The sequence below is a fragment of the Taudactylus pleione genome, unplaced genomic scaffold (genome assembly GCF_031769625.1).
Source record: "Taudactylus pleione unplaced genomic scaffold, aTauple2 ptg000934l, whole genome shotgun sequence".
Taxonomy (NCBI): Eukaryota; Metazoa; Chordata; class Amphibia; order Anura; family Myobatrachidae; genus Taudactylus; species Taudactylus pleione.
In genome coordinates, this window is record NW_028285335.1 from 3,912,629 (window position 1) to 3,927,925 (window position 15,297).

Below are 15,297 nucleotides of genomic sequence, written 5' to 3' on the forward strand. Positions count from 1 at the left end.
ATGTGTGCTTTGAAACAAAGTAAAATATTTATTTATAAGCCATTCAGAACAACAAAAACTTTATTAAAGCCTATCAAGATGCCAAATAATCATTGGAACAAATTTGTATTAGAAATTTGTGAGCGACACACAAGATCAGAAAAATATTGTCAGATTTCTGTGTGGGTAAACCTTCAGGCACAGAAGTAAAATTTGTGATCAGTCATCAAATGCATAATAATAATAATTTTGTTTTTTTTTAAATAAAGTTTTTATTAATAACTCGCCTACTTTTCCTTGTAAGCTGCTTGAATGTTTTGCAGTTATTGACCTGGTACTAGCACTATTTTCAGGGACCTCATTGCCTAAAGCAAGGCAGAAATTACTCTAAAGCATCTGCACCAGAGAGAGCATGGATGGGTAGAGAGGGATGAAGAATTGGGGCTGTCGCAATTTTTAACCCTTCGACCGATATTACAACCACATTGTGTAATACAAGGGTGGTACGCGGCATCAAAAGGCCCCAAAGCAAAATTTAGGGGAGGGCCGTCTCGCTTTACGCTCTGAGCATGCGCATCGAAGCCTAAAATGGGCTAATAGACTGTGGGGTCTGTTTACTAAGCTGTGTCAGGAGATAAAGTGAACGGTGATAAAGGTACCAGCCAATCAGCTCCTAACTGTCATTTTTCAAACACAGCCTGTGACATGGAAGTTAGGAGCTGATTGGCTGGTACCTTACCTCCCTTCACTTTATTTCGTAACACAGCTTAGTAAATAGACCCCTGTGATTTAAAATGCCCTTAAATTCATCAATAGTGCACCCACGTGCCAATTGTACCCAGGGTAGCCAGCTGGTGCTACTGTAGCTCATTTAGAAGGGAGCTAAAAACAACGAGGGGAGAAAAAATTAACTTAACATCAATTTATTTTCAAGTTGCCCCTCAAACAGTGCTGCCCTGTGCAAGTGTCTGTATGCTGGACAATAGCCCTGTGTAAGTGTATGTGAGAAAAAAAAAAACTAAATTTTTTTTCTTTTCAATACATTATTTAAAAAGAGGCAGAAATAGCTACCGCCTGTCCCTAATATCCAGGGATAGTTCTGAATTTAAATTATTTGTCCCTGGAAATGTCTTGCTTTTTCAGTACATATAGTAAAATTATTTTTTTTCTATATGTTCGCTACCAATTTTACCATCTCTTTGTAGTCTCCAGATCTCTTAAGATTTAACTGTATCTTTTTTTTTTTTTACACTTATTTTTATTCAGAAAGGAGAAAATAAAAATTTTTCCAAAAATCGTATCATAACAATTATAATGTATATAGAAAATACAATAGTTGCCAATTACACAAAATCAAAGTATTAAAGCTTCTAAAAAGGAAAAGTGGAGTTGTCGCTCACATCAACCAATCAGATTGTAGCTATCATTTATCTAGGTTGTACTAGTAGGGTCTGACCATTAATTAAAAAAAAAAATACTTAAAATTCAAACAGTACATTATAATTGACTGTATTGGGATGATTAGACTCAGAGACAAGGTGTACCGGGAATTTATTATTATATGTTTTCAACTGTGACTTCACACAGTGGAGGCTGCCATTATGTGGGAAGTGCCTCGTGCCTCAAATATATGACTAGTTTGCTATGAATTGATCACAGAGCACCGAGTGCACAGGTCAGGTACATTGCAAGAGGCATAATAATAATAATAATAATAAACAATTTTTTTTGTCTTTAGTGCTCATAAATAGATGTCAGTGGCACCATGTTCTCGTCTCATGTTATTGCATAAGTCTGCAGACCTGTGGTCGTCCATTATATATCGGATCATCGGTGTGGTTACGCAGGATGGTCGGTCTTTTCACGTTGCCGTGGCCAGAAAATCTGCGTCAGACCCTGGCCTCAGCACGCCTACAAAACAAGGCTGACACGCCCCCAATTTTTAAAACGGTTTCTCATGCTACGGCTTAGGGGTACAGCGAGCATCACCCCTTAGGGGTACATCACCCCATACCCCCAATAATATAGATTTTCCTGCACACAGAGGATAAAGCTGGTGGTGGTGGTTGCGAGGTGCCAGAAAAACACTTGGAACGTCGTTTCCTTGCGGCTATCACCGATAATTGCATTGCACCCTATGACATCAGACTCCTGTTTGTCACAAGACTTTCTGAGCCACAAACAAGGCTCACACAGACAGCGCCTTTACAGTTTATCTTGCTGTATGCGACTCGCAGGGCTTTGACAGGTCATGCTGTGTTATTAAGCTCTCTGGGGACGTGACAATGATAATATGTATACTCCCGAGTTATGCCAAGGCAACAACATCTCCAGGGATGAGACAGCTCTCCTGCCACCATTATACATGGCTACACAGACAGCCGTCAGGAAGAACTGCATCTAACAGAAAATGCGTACCAGGAAAGGAGGCATGATCATGCACACAGGAAAATCAATCCGTTCCACAGACAGGTACCAGGCCCTCTAGCTGTGGCACTAAAATCCACAACATGAGTTGCTAAACCAATACAGGAAGTGATAATTTCACAGCAGTTGAAGGACTATGGGTCAGCTCGGGTCGCAGTTTCTAATTTATGCAAGCCCATTCAACGGCGTTCAAACGGACAGGCACGCCTGCATCCGACCACTCCCCCGTCACCACCCCAAAATGCTGACATCCTGTCACTCTGCGATGGCTTTCTATGAGCTGCGTGATCGCGGTTGTCAGGGCGATCCATGCTGAATCAGGTCCATAGGCGTATATTTTCCTCATAGACAGCTGTAAGAATAGCAATAATGTTAATCCCCGATAGGTGGAGTTAGCAGTATTTTCAGAGCTTACTTGGGTGGGTGTATTACTGAAAATAAGTTTACATTTAAGCAATGACAGATCTCTGGAGTTAGTACTGAATTAAGGGCTCGATTCAGACCCGCTCGCTAGATGCGTTCGCTCGCACGATGCGTATGCAAATACGGCAAGGCATTAGCACACCCACTGTGTCTTGGAGTGTGATCGCTTTGTGTATGCAAACGTCCACCAGCCAGTCTTAAGACGCCCACTTGCGCACGCCATCTCCAGGAAGTGTATGTAGCCATTGGTAACATGGAGTACCATCGGATGCATACACAGCACTTGTGGCTGACCATACCCTACCGAAAGCACTGCGAGCTCTACAGTGTAAAATTCAGCCAAGTAACGTGTACTATGACGCTGCCGCTTAATTATGCATGACTCTGAAACGGCGTTAATACGCTCAGGCACGCCTGCATTCACACCTCCACTCCCCCGTTTCTAGCGCCCAGCCCTTGTCACCACCCACAAACGGCTTCTCCTGTCACTCATTCAGCTGGGCTGTCTATGCGCAGCGAGCGAGCGAACACTTCCCGATCGCTCCTACTGGTTTGCGCACTGTGATACATACGCATGTGCACAATGCAAACATCGACAGTCTGCGTACGAACGCTTCCTAGCGAACGGGTCTGAATTGGGCCTCTAGGGCCTGAGTCAGATCCGCTTGCGAGCGCATATAGGTCCTGGTTCAGAGCCGCTCGTAAGCAGCCTCTCGTTCGCTCCGAGCGATGTTTGCCCAACTGCGCATGCATACGGATCGTTATACACATGCGCAAACCAGTCAGTGCGGCCGAAATTCATGTGCTCGCAAAATAGCGAATGCCTGATAATTTGAGTGACAGGAGGAGGCGTATGTGGGTGGTAACAGGGGAAGGTGCTTCAAAACGGGGAGTGGAGATCCGATCGCAGGCGTGCTTAAAGGTCAAAATGGGCGTTTTATGGGTGTGCATAATTAATACAGCAGCGTCATTGACCACGTCACTGGGTTATTTTATAGTCAGAACTGCTTGCAAGATTGTGGTAGCAAAAACCAACCACAAAAATAGCGAGCAGCTCATACGCTGGTCGATGTACTCGATTCATCTAATAAATAGCGGACATGACGTAGGATGCGAGCGGCCAGGGGGCGTATTTTTCCATAAAACGACCGCCAGTTTTGTTTGCTCGTTCAGACCTAGAGGCGTGAACAGACCGCAAAGAGCGAACGGTTCATTTGAATAGCCACCCCTATTTTCTGGACGAGCGAGCGCTAATTGTGTCCGGCTCTGAATCAGGCCCAGAGCTCGCAAGCGGGTCAATGGTCGGGCAGTGCGCATGTGCGGCATGCGTGAGCCCCGGAGCGATTGAGAACTTCACTCGCTCGGGGCTCGCAGCAAAACGGGGCGGCTGTCGATGTTAGCAAGCGCCTCTGAATCAGGACCCAAGTACGAATTTCATACTTTTGGTGACTCTGGGGGAAATGTATCAACCCTCCTACAGAGTGGAGAAGTGGACAGTGGGACCAGTTGCACCTTGCAACCAATAAGCTTCTGCCTATCATATTTAAAGAATGTACTTGATGAATGCTAGCTAGAAGCTGATTGGCTGTTTTGGGAAACTTCTCCACTCCTTAGAAAGATTTGCTACATTTCCCTCTGTGTTTTGTGAAACTTTGTTATAGAGCCAGTATGCCCGTGGCGAACGTTTCACCAATTTGAACCCAGAACATACGTACGGAAAATGCTTGGCTAAATAATGGCTAGAAGATATGTTAATATGACGGAATCGGATAATAAAAGATGTGTGTGAAACATAACCGGCTAAGCCATTCCCTTTTATGGTTTTTGGGGATTTTTTTGTAACGTTTCGCCACTTTGTAAGTGCGATGATATATTTGTCCATGGATTCTGAAGCAAAATGGACAGTTTCAAGGGGGTATTGTAAGCTGAGCCCCTATAGATGCAAATGATAATGCACTGTTACTCCGCCTCACCGTCTCCCAGCCTCCCGCCAATCAGTGGCTGCCGGCAGCTCTCGTGGAAAGCTGAGAAAAGAGGCATTGCTTTCGAGGTGCAAACCTGGTGCTGATTGGCTGGGAGTTGCGAGCCTGGAATCGACGTGTTGGAGAATGTAGGTGAGGGAAGAGCGCACCCTTCTGCAGCGGCCTCACGTGCTGTGCTTCCAGCGCGCCCTTTCTCATTATTTAATACAGTAGCTACGTCCAGAGCTGTTATCAGGGGGGGACCGCCGGGCCTCGAGTCCCAGGCCCGGAGGGAGGGGAGAGTGAGGGGGGCCCGTGTAGCAGCGCCGCTGCAACAGCAGCAAATGATGCAGGGAGGAAGATAGAAGCAGGGCGGCCACAAGTCAGCCTGAGGTCGCGGAACGGCGGCCAATCAGGAGCGGCCATAGCGGCCGCTCCTGATTGGCTGCCGGTCCGCGAGCTGTGATTGGCTCGCGGCCCGGCGCAATAAGCGTCAATGTTTGAAATGCCGAGAGGCTCTGCAGATGTCAGCATCGTACTCTATCACTTCTCTCCCTGCCATCCTGTCTGCCGCTGCGGCACCGCTGTCACCCAGGGCCGCATCTCTCTCCATACTTCATAAGCAGCCAGCGTGGATTCTACCTGGCTGGCTGCACACACCACTAACGAGGTACTCCCTGACCTCGACATGCTACCTTCCCTAGTTCAGCCAGCCTTCCCTGTCCAGCCAGCCTTCCCTGTCCAGCCCTTTGTTCCAGATAGTCTTCTCTGCACTGCCCCCCCCCCCCCCGTTACAGCCTTCTCTGCCCTGTACCTCCACCCCGTAGTTCTGCCAGCCTTCCCTGTCCCCCCCCCATAGTTCTGCCAGTCAGCCTTCCCTGCCCAGTCCCCCCCTAGTCCAGCCAGCCTTTTCCACCCTGTGCCTCCCCCTTGTCCAGCCAGCCTTTCCCTGCCCCATGTCTTACACTTCTACACTTACCCTTCCTTCTGGTTGTATGTGGATCCCACTCTTTCAGTGTATTTTTATGTGGGTCTGATGTATGTATATATATATATATATATATATATATATATATATATATATATATATATATATATATATGAATCAATGTTGATTTCCCTATATATATATATATATAGAGTTTGGTTTTATGTGTGTGTGAATTTTACAGCAGTTTTTAAACTGGTTTACGCATCATTTGATGACCCCCCCCCCCAACTCTGCTCCATCCATCCCGGGGGGAAGGGGGGCCCCACAGGCAAACGCAGGGGGGGTTTCCGGTTGCCTGGAAACCCCCCTCCCCCCAGTCCACACCATGACCACAATAGAAATAGTAATATAATAGAATGATACTAGTGCTGCATGTTCTTTTCAGTATCATAAATTAAATAATTAGCACCACGTGTGGATCTTTTAACGTGTCATTCAGTAATATACACACCTGTGCATCAACTAGGAGATCTGGAAAACATGCACTGTTAGGGGTGCACAGCTACAGAACATTAATAGGGTTAATTATTAATACACTATCCACTTCAAAACGAGATCAATCTGTACATATATGCAGGGCCGTAGCTAGGGTAGTGCAGCCGGTGCCATCGCACAGGGCACCACAGGTCAGGGGGCGCTGTTTGCGCCTGTTACATTTCTGTTTATTATCATTCTTGCTTGTAGCTTCCTCTTATTTCATCCCCAGCATCTCCTGGCCTCTCCTATCTCTTCCCTGGCCCTTCCCCATGAGGCCATGGCCCTATTTTGGGTGCATTATGTCCCTTTGAAAAATGAGGGGGGCGCCAATGCTTTTTCTGGCACAGGGCACCAAAAAGTCTAGTTACGGCTCTGCATATATGTCCAGGGCAGTGCTAGGTTCTACTGCTGCTCCCCCAGACTCCCAGACTTGCTCCAATGCTCTGGAATGGTGCCCACATCTTAAATAAAACCATTCAGCTTAGGCAGGATGGTCCTACTGCCACATTTAATGGCTTATTGTGATCGCTGGTCCTGTACATGCTGGAATTATGACACACAATATACTTTGTATGACGCATATTAATTAAAGCTGGTTCATGGACTGGCCACACTCTTTCTAAAATCAAGCATTTGGAAACCCCCCTTTAGAAATCCTGCGTTTGCCACTGGGCCCTGCCTATTTTGCCAGTACCGGGCCCCACAATTTTTGATGGCGGCCCTGGCTACATCAAGCAGCCAGGCAGCCAATCAGGAGCCGAAATGGGCAAAACGTAAACAGTGTCCGCACATGGCTAAGGCGCCGGATCCATGTGAGAGCACAGACACCAGTAGTGCGTGAGAACAGCAGTCGGTGGCGGTCACCCCTATCCCGCTTCCCCCGGGTCACTGTGCCAGCTCTGTGTTCTGGTAGTTTTCTTGACATTTTCAGGTTATCTATACCAAAGCATTTATTATGGTTTTTGTTGATTTTTTTTTTTTCATCAAATTTTATCCAGTTTTATTCCAAATTCTGTAATTTATTGCTGATTGACATCCGTCGCAAAATAATGACAATATTTCAATTAGTCTTTGAGATATTCAATTTCAAAGAGCGTTCCGGACAAAGGGACTAAGCAAATTATATAAATAAAATGAACCTTAAGTACAGCCCATTCAGGGGCGTCTCTATAACGGGTGCAGAGTGTGCTGTGCACGCGGGCCCCTGGGTCCAGGGCCCGCACCGCACATCCTGCACCCATATTATCTAACACTTACCTCTCCGTGGTCCCACTTTGGTTGTCTCAGCCCTGCAGAAAACACCAGAAAATGGCAGCCGCAGCCATTTTTCCGGCGCTTGGCGCATGCGCATTGAGGAAATCGACCTGAGCATGCGCAGTAGACTCTGGGCACAGACTAGTGCCCAGAGTCTACTGATGCTGCTGGCCGCCGAGGAGAGAGGAGGGGGCCCCGGGAACAGGGAATGCACACAGGCCCCCCTCCTCTCTTAATACGCCCCTGGCCCACATGATACAGTTTTATGATAGTGGCGTTTCTATAATTGGAGTCTTTGCTCTCTTCTGTGTCATCTTATATTACCGGAAAGATGGCGTCATGCCTGGTGAGTCACCAGGCATAGGAGTAGAGCACACTGCGCACAGGACACCATCTTCCTTAAAATGCCCGTTTCCTGCTACCATGGAAGGTATATAATAAGAAACTATGGGCCTGATTCAGACCCACTCGCGAGCGGCTGTCCGCTCGCAAGTGGGTCGATGGTGTGCACTGCGCATGCGCACGCTGGACGGAGCTCCGTCGTGCGCATGCGCGAGACGCGACGAGCGAAGGACTTTCCTTCGCTCGTAGTGTCTGATCAAAGGGGGCGTGCTGTCGATGTTGATTGACAGCACGCCCCCTTTGGTGGGCGTGCCGGGGGCATGCCTGCCAGACGGAGGCGTTCCCAAGGGAACGCCTACCGTCAGAAGCCGGCCCCACTGACATCACTAGTGTTGTCAGTGGGAGTGATTTTGGCTCTGATAGAGCCAAAATCACTCCTGGCCTTGCGGTTGAGAAACTCAACCGCAGGCTTCTGCTCGCACTGGCGATGGTCGCGATGGTCAAGACCATCGCGACCATCATCCTGCACGCTCGTATAGGCTGTGGGTGGTGACCCACAGCTATACGAGCGTCCAGGAGGATGCTCCATAATTATGGAGGTGGGCCCTGATTCAGAGCGAGCGCTCTGGTCAGAGTGTCCGGCTCTGAATCAGGGCCAATATTTGAAATCAAAAAGCTGAAAAAAACTGAAGAGTAGTAGCGCTCCCTATATGATCTAGTAGTGTGAGAACTGCTGTTGCCAAAAAGGTGTGTAGGCACACAGAAACGCGTTGAGCTCTTCCTAGGACCTGTTGCGCATCCATTATTACAAGCGACAGCATCAACCTCGGGCCGTCCAGCTGGAAAAGACAACAACCCTAATTGTATCCACTTTTAGTCGGGGGACCCTAATTGAGCTAGCCAGTGCCCTTAAACAACTAAGATCCCTCTGCCGTCTACGGACCTGTGCAACTTCAAATGGGAGATCCCGCAGTGAGAACCAACAGATTTCCAGCACAGCGGCACGAAAACCCACAGCACAGCATAGGGCGCACTGCAGACTAAGGGAGACTACGGCAATTCCTACCCGCACATTGGTGTCTCCACCTACGATCACACCCACACACAAAAACCTGAGCGCTAACCAGTCAGAGACTTAAATGTTGAATATCGGTGCAGCAGTAAATATAGAGGTGATTGCCAACCTCACTAGAAAAATAAGGAAAAGAGTTTACTGCGCTCCAATATTATTGCAGGGACATAGGAAAAACACAGATCACGTGAGTATTCAAAATTTGGTTGAAGAATTATAACAAACACAGTAGCAATGTAAAATAATGTGAATATTGGATATGACAATGCACTTCAATGGTTGGTTATTATAAAAATACAAATAAAGATAAACATGGAAGATTATAAAAAACAATATAAAACATAAATTCACCAAAAAGGGACAACAAAGGAGTTGATCAGGCTCCAATATTGTGTCCCCAATATCACCTGTAAAAATAGAATCCACTTAAAATCAATTGATTAGCTGGAGAATCAATGCTGTAATGTAGTGTGTACTAAAAACCAGGTTGATGCATTGAGAAACCTGATATATGTGCTCACTCTCCCTATGTATAGGTAGACCTCGGTGCTAATGGCCCTTCACTGAAATGAGCCAACAGATATATCCATTTCGCGTATAATGTATTCAGCTATATATAAAGCTGATAATACAGTCTGATATTCTGTAATGGGGTATAATAATGCTGATCCTTTTGTAGTGTATTATATAGCACAAATGTTATTGTACAAAGATAATAGCAAAGCCAGTAGTGTGCTTGTAGAAATGAAACAGCGCTGTCTCTGAGTATCAGAGAAAATGTACCTTGGGCGGCTCAGTGTAGGGAGCTAACAGCTGACATCTAGCAACAGTGTAGCAGGGAGGTGATCCTCTCTAATTAGCGTTATTCGCCGTCTGGGGAGCAGATGTAACGACAATGCTGACCAATAATGGGGCTGGTGTCTCCTCTTGTCGGAAAATACTGTGGACAGAGACCCCGGCTGACGATGGTTAATCCACTCTCGTCTCAATGAAGCCAACAGTAGAGGAAATGGACAGCGTGGTTGTGAACAAGCGATGTGCGCTGTTACCTTCCGTCTCCTGTGTTAGAGCAGATAGTGGAAGCCGCTTGCAGAGGTGTCGGCTGACACCGAGGAAGTGACCTCCCGTCCGTTGGAGCCAGCTAGGACACTGACAGCGGAGCCGTCGGCCGGCGGTGAAGATAATAACTCCCGTATGTCAGGACCAATGGTGCGGGCTGTTAATGGTGTAATTCAGTAGCCACATAGGATAGATGACAGCGCCAGCCCAGGGACTTGAATGACCAAAAGTACCAAACCGGCTTGCAATGATCAGCAGCAAGAGGTCTTCATATAGGGAGAGACTCCAGTAACTATAGAGAGCAGCAACGCGTTTCGGATACTCCTGTATCCTATTTCAAGCTGAAATGCTCTCCTGTGTTCAGTCAAACACATATATAGTGTCCAGGTGGAAATCATTGGATAATAGGGTAATTGTTTTTAACCCTTAACAGTTTGTTCCAACAAAAATATATAATATATTGGTTTTTAAATATAAACAAGGAAAAAAGAAAAGAAAAAATATATCTTTAGCACTGTAGTATAAATACATTCCACAGTGCTACATTACTCACATCCATATTAGTAACGATTAGTCGAATAAGTATTTATTACCAATACATTAACTATAACCGACACACATACATGCAATGCATGCACACACATATGATGATCACACGTGTATACAACCGCACACATATATCCGTGTCGAGGGTTATAAGCCCAGCGTCCCAAAAAAAAACAAAAAAACATGACAGAGTAATGCGGACAAATGATGAAAGTTATATATACAGTATAAGAATTATATATGTATATGTATAGATACAATCAGTGAATACATAAATAAATAAAGAAAAAAAAATGTATAAATATAAATATAGCAAGTACATTGCAAACTAAGGACACCGCAATGTATGAGGTGAACTACTCTGGTACCGTTTACATAAACAGGTGAATGAATAAATGCCAGATGATTTTTGCATTGTGCGCATGCGTACGCATTGCAATGCGCATGCGCAAACCAGTGCGAGCGATAGGGAAGCATACGCTCGCCGCGCACTGACTGTTCAGGGCGCACAGACTGCCCTGAACATTGAGTGACAGGAGAAGCCATTTGTGGGTGGTGACAGGGCCAGGCCACTAGAAATGGATGAGTGGAGGTGCAAACGCAGGCCTGAGAGTCTTAACGCTGTTTCAGAGGCATGCATAATTAACAGGCAGCATCATAGTACATATCACCTGGTTGTATTTCACACTGAAGTGCTCGCAGTCCTTGCGGTAGGGTATAATCAGCCACAAACGCTGCATTCGCTTCCCATGGTACTTGATGTACCGATAGTTGCATACACATCCTGGAGATGACGTGCGCAAGTGGGCCTCTTAAGTCAGGCTGGTGGGCATCTGCATACATATAGCGATCACACGCCAAGACATAGTGGGAGTGCTAATGCCTTGCCATGCGATCGCCTGCCATGCTGGGAGTGTGCCGGATTTCCATACGCTGGGTGCGTGCGAACGCATCTAGCGAGCGGGTCTGAATTGAGCCCATGGACCCCTAAATCCAGTAATTCGTTATCACCACCGACCTTGACAGACAATGTCCTCCACCACCAGTAACACTGCTGTAGCACCAGCTCAATGGCAAAGACGGAAAAGACATGACAATTAACAAGGAGGCAAATCAGAAAACGGCTACATCAATCTCTCCGCACATGACATGGCTAGGAGCACCGACGCCAAAGCCTCGCCGTGACTGCATATTATACATGCACTGAAAATATCAGATAAAACTGTAAGACTTATATTATTATTATTTTGAATAAACGATCAGATTGAAAAGGACGTATGTGTGCGGGAAGTGTGCATTGGTAGGAGCGTACAGGAATGCTATCATTAAAAATAAAAATAAATAAATGCCTGTGTGTCCAGCTTTAGACAGCCGTGACTATTCTTAGCCTGGCAGGAGACGTGGTAGAGGAAAGGTTAGTTGGCGGGCAGCTGGCTGGGAAAGAAGTATTCTATAAATTGCATCTCTTGCTCTGCACTTATCTGATGCCAGAGCCAGGTCTTAAATCTGACAGGCCCCACGGCCCTTCTTCCCCAAATCCCTTCTATTCACGGAACATCTGGGTCCCTATAGTAAGAAAGAGAGAAGGGACTTAAATTCTGTTACCAAGGAAGCAGAAACTGCATCAGTGCACAATAATGCAATGTGATCAGGCCAGGACGAGCTTGGCCTTCTAATGGAGTTCCAGCACCTTATTGGTGACACACACATAAGCACCTTGTAAATACATGTAGATTTGCACTGGGCTCAGGGAGATGGCTGTCCATCTACTCTCAATTACTATATATTAATGGCACTAGCAATAACATTCATCACTAAACACAAAGCCGTAAAAAGAGGTCAGTGCACAATCTGATTAAAATGATAAGTGACAGAATAGCTTCTTAAAAATGAATTTGAATAAATAATACAATAAATTAATTAATTACAGACTAGAAAGATGAACAACTGTCCCAATAGTTTACTTAGTATTATATTGTTCATTGTACTCTTCTTGGACTAATAAAGTTTGCATTAAAAAAAAAAAAAAAGTGAGATTTGATGGGTATCTGGATGGCGCCCCCTGCTGATAAGTGTACATCTGATTAATGATTCCTACTCGCCATTCGTGTGCAAACCTATTGTGCACTGCCAACTAATAAATTGATTATTGATCATATTTTAATATTGTTATTTTATACAAGGTCTCAGATTTTCATTTTAATACATATCTTAACACTACTATACTTAGACAACAGCAAAGTATAATTCATATTATTTAAGAAGAATCAGGGGAGTAGCTTTTAGCCATGAAGCCGAAGGCATGTGTGTGCTACCGCCCCCCCACCCCCAACTGTGCCAGGTAGGCGACGTGTCCAGCATGTAGGGGCAAAGTAAAAGTAAATAAAAATAAACATTAGGGGCAGTATCAAACTGGGACATAGAGGGTGAGATATATTCCAACCCACTAAAGTAATTCCACCAATTAAAAATAAACCACACAGTAGTGCCCACAATTCACGTTATGCCACACAGTAATGCCCCTTATTCACATTATGCCCCACACCATATTGTCTTTTATTCATGTTACGCCACAGTAGTGCCCCTTATTCACATTATGTTACAAAATAATGGCCATAATGGACGTTATGCCACACATTAGTGCCCAGTAATTTGTGCTATGCCACAGTTTGGGCTATTTTTTCACATTATGCTAAACAGTAGTCTCTACATTTCATATTATGCCACAGTAATGTCCATAGTTCGCATTATGCCAAAGTAGTACCCCTTATTCACATTATGCCTTATACAGAGGTCAGTGCGGCCTTGCTGGGGGTGTGGTGTGGGCAGAGCACTGATCTCTATGTGTTTCACACTCAGCTCAGCAGGCTCACTGCCCTTCATCGGATGGCTGATCTCCAGCGCCCCGGCCAGAGCAGACGCCTGGAGCAGGTGCTCCACTGGAGCCACCCTCGCTACACCCCTGAGAAGAATACACCTTGCAACTTACATTTGGTAGTGGTTGGAGTACCTGGATTGCCCCACTTACTTTATCCTTAGGGACCCTGATCCAGCCAGTGCTGCTCTGTTATGTGCGCACGGATCTGTTTCACATATTTTATTTGTTGCTGCTCTGTTATGGTTCGTCTGATTCAGGGAGGCAGTGGTGCTGTCAGTGTCCTTCCCAGGTTTACATCACGCGTCAATTTTTTTCCTAGTGGAAAAAACGTCTAGAGAGAAACAAAGCCGCCCCAAATGAAAACATCAGCTTGCAGGACTAACAGAGCAAAGAAAAGTCCAACAGTCTTAATAAACTAGGTTCAATGACACAGGCCAGCATACATAACTAACAGGCTGGACTCTTGAAACTACGTATGAAACTACTGTTATATAGAGATGCATTTGACGGGAGTCTGATATCACTAATCTCTAGGTTTATGGTTGCTATGCTTCGGTGCAATTTCTGCACCTAAAAGGAAAATGTTTGTAAATGTGTGTAAGTGTGTTCTTAATGTTCACTTCCAAAAATTGCCTAAATGTTGGCCAAGCCCACCCTTCATTACCTGCACATCCCTTTTTAAATTGTGACAGCAGCAACTCTGATCATAAACGCACCCAAATGTAAATTATGCACTTCTATGGTGACTCCAGAGAACAATATATTGAAATAATACAACACTTTATTAACGACCCATAAATCATAACAGGGATGTAACATCCAATCGCAGGGTCCTGCAGCAAAATCGGAGGGATGGACAGCGAACCGTAAGAAAGCCTACAGTATGCTCAAACTATTTCAAATGATTACAGAGTACTAATAAAGGGACCCGGCATAGGCCTGGTCACCTCTGTGTGCTCCCCTCCCCCATTCTACTTAATCCCAACCTCCCCCCCATACTTGCCCTTTTTTTGTATCTCCTCTCTGGGAGAAGCCAGAAGGAGCCGCTGGGCTCTTCGGGGGTGGGGCTGGGTTCCATTGCCATTAGGCCCCACCCCCAATATGGTAAACGGCCACTAATCGTGGAACCACGAGGAGGGGGCGGGGCTAAGAGATGCATTTTTCCGCTATTTAGCCTCTACCACTCCATATGGAGCTGCAATTCCTGCCAATTATCTCCCCATCCTGCCCACTTCATTAGGAAGTGGGAGGGAGTGTGGGATATCTGGTCACAATTCCGGGGGTGCGGGGGGCTACCCGAAAATTCAGGAGCCTCCCGCAACTTCTGGGAGAGTAGGCAGGTATACTCTCCTCTATTTTGCTTTGACCCATCTGCCACCCCCCTCTCCGCCATGTTCCACCCCCCCCCGCTCCCATACTTGGTGACACGGCAGATCCTCCTCATCTGCGGTGGCCTGTCCCATATCTCTCACAGTGGGAGCCGTTGGACGGGTGGCGTGCGCCCCGGCTCCCACTGCGTATTTTGGAAACAGGACAGACCATAGAAAATGATTATATAGATATTAATAAGCCTATATAAAAATATAAGATGGTGAAAAAATATCAGCTCGCGAGAACATTTAATGCAGTAGGAAAATGAACCTCAAACCTGCAGGAATTATTATTTTCACTAGTGTTCACGTTTATTTCAGCAAGGTGAGAACTAAAGGTGCATTCACACACAATTTTTTGAACGATTATCGATAACGATATCGTTTATCATTCAGTCGTTGAAAAAAATCGTTCACTTTCTGAGTTAAAACGATGAACAATTATTGTTCATGCGCGTTCACGTTTGTAGTTCAGTCAGACTGACCAACTCAACGATTTTCATTAAGGGAATATGCAA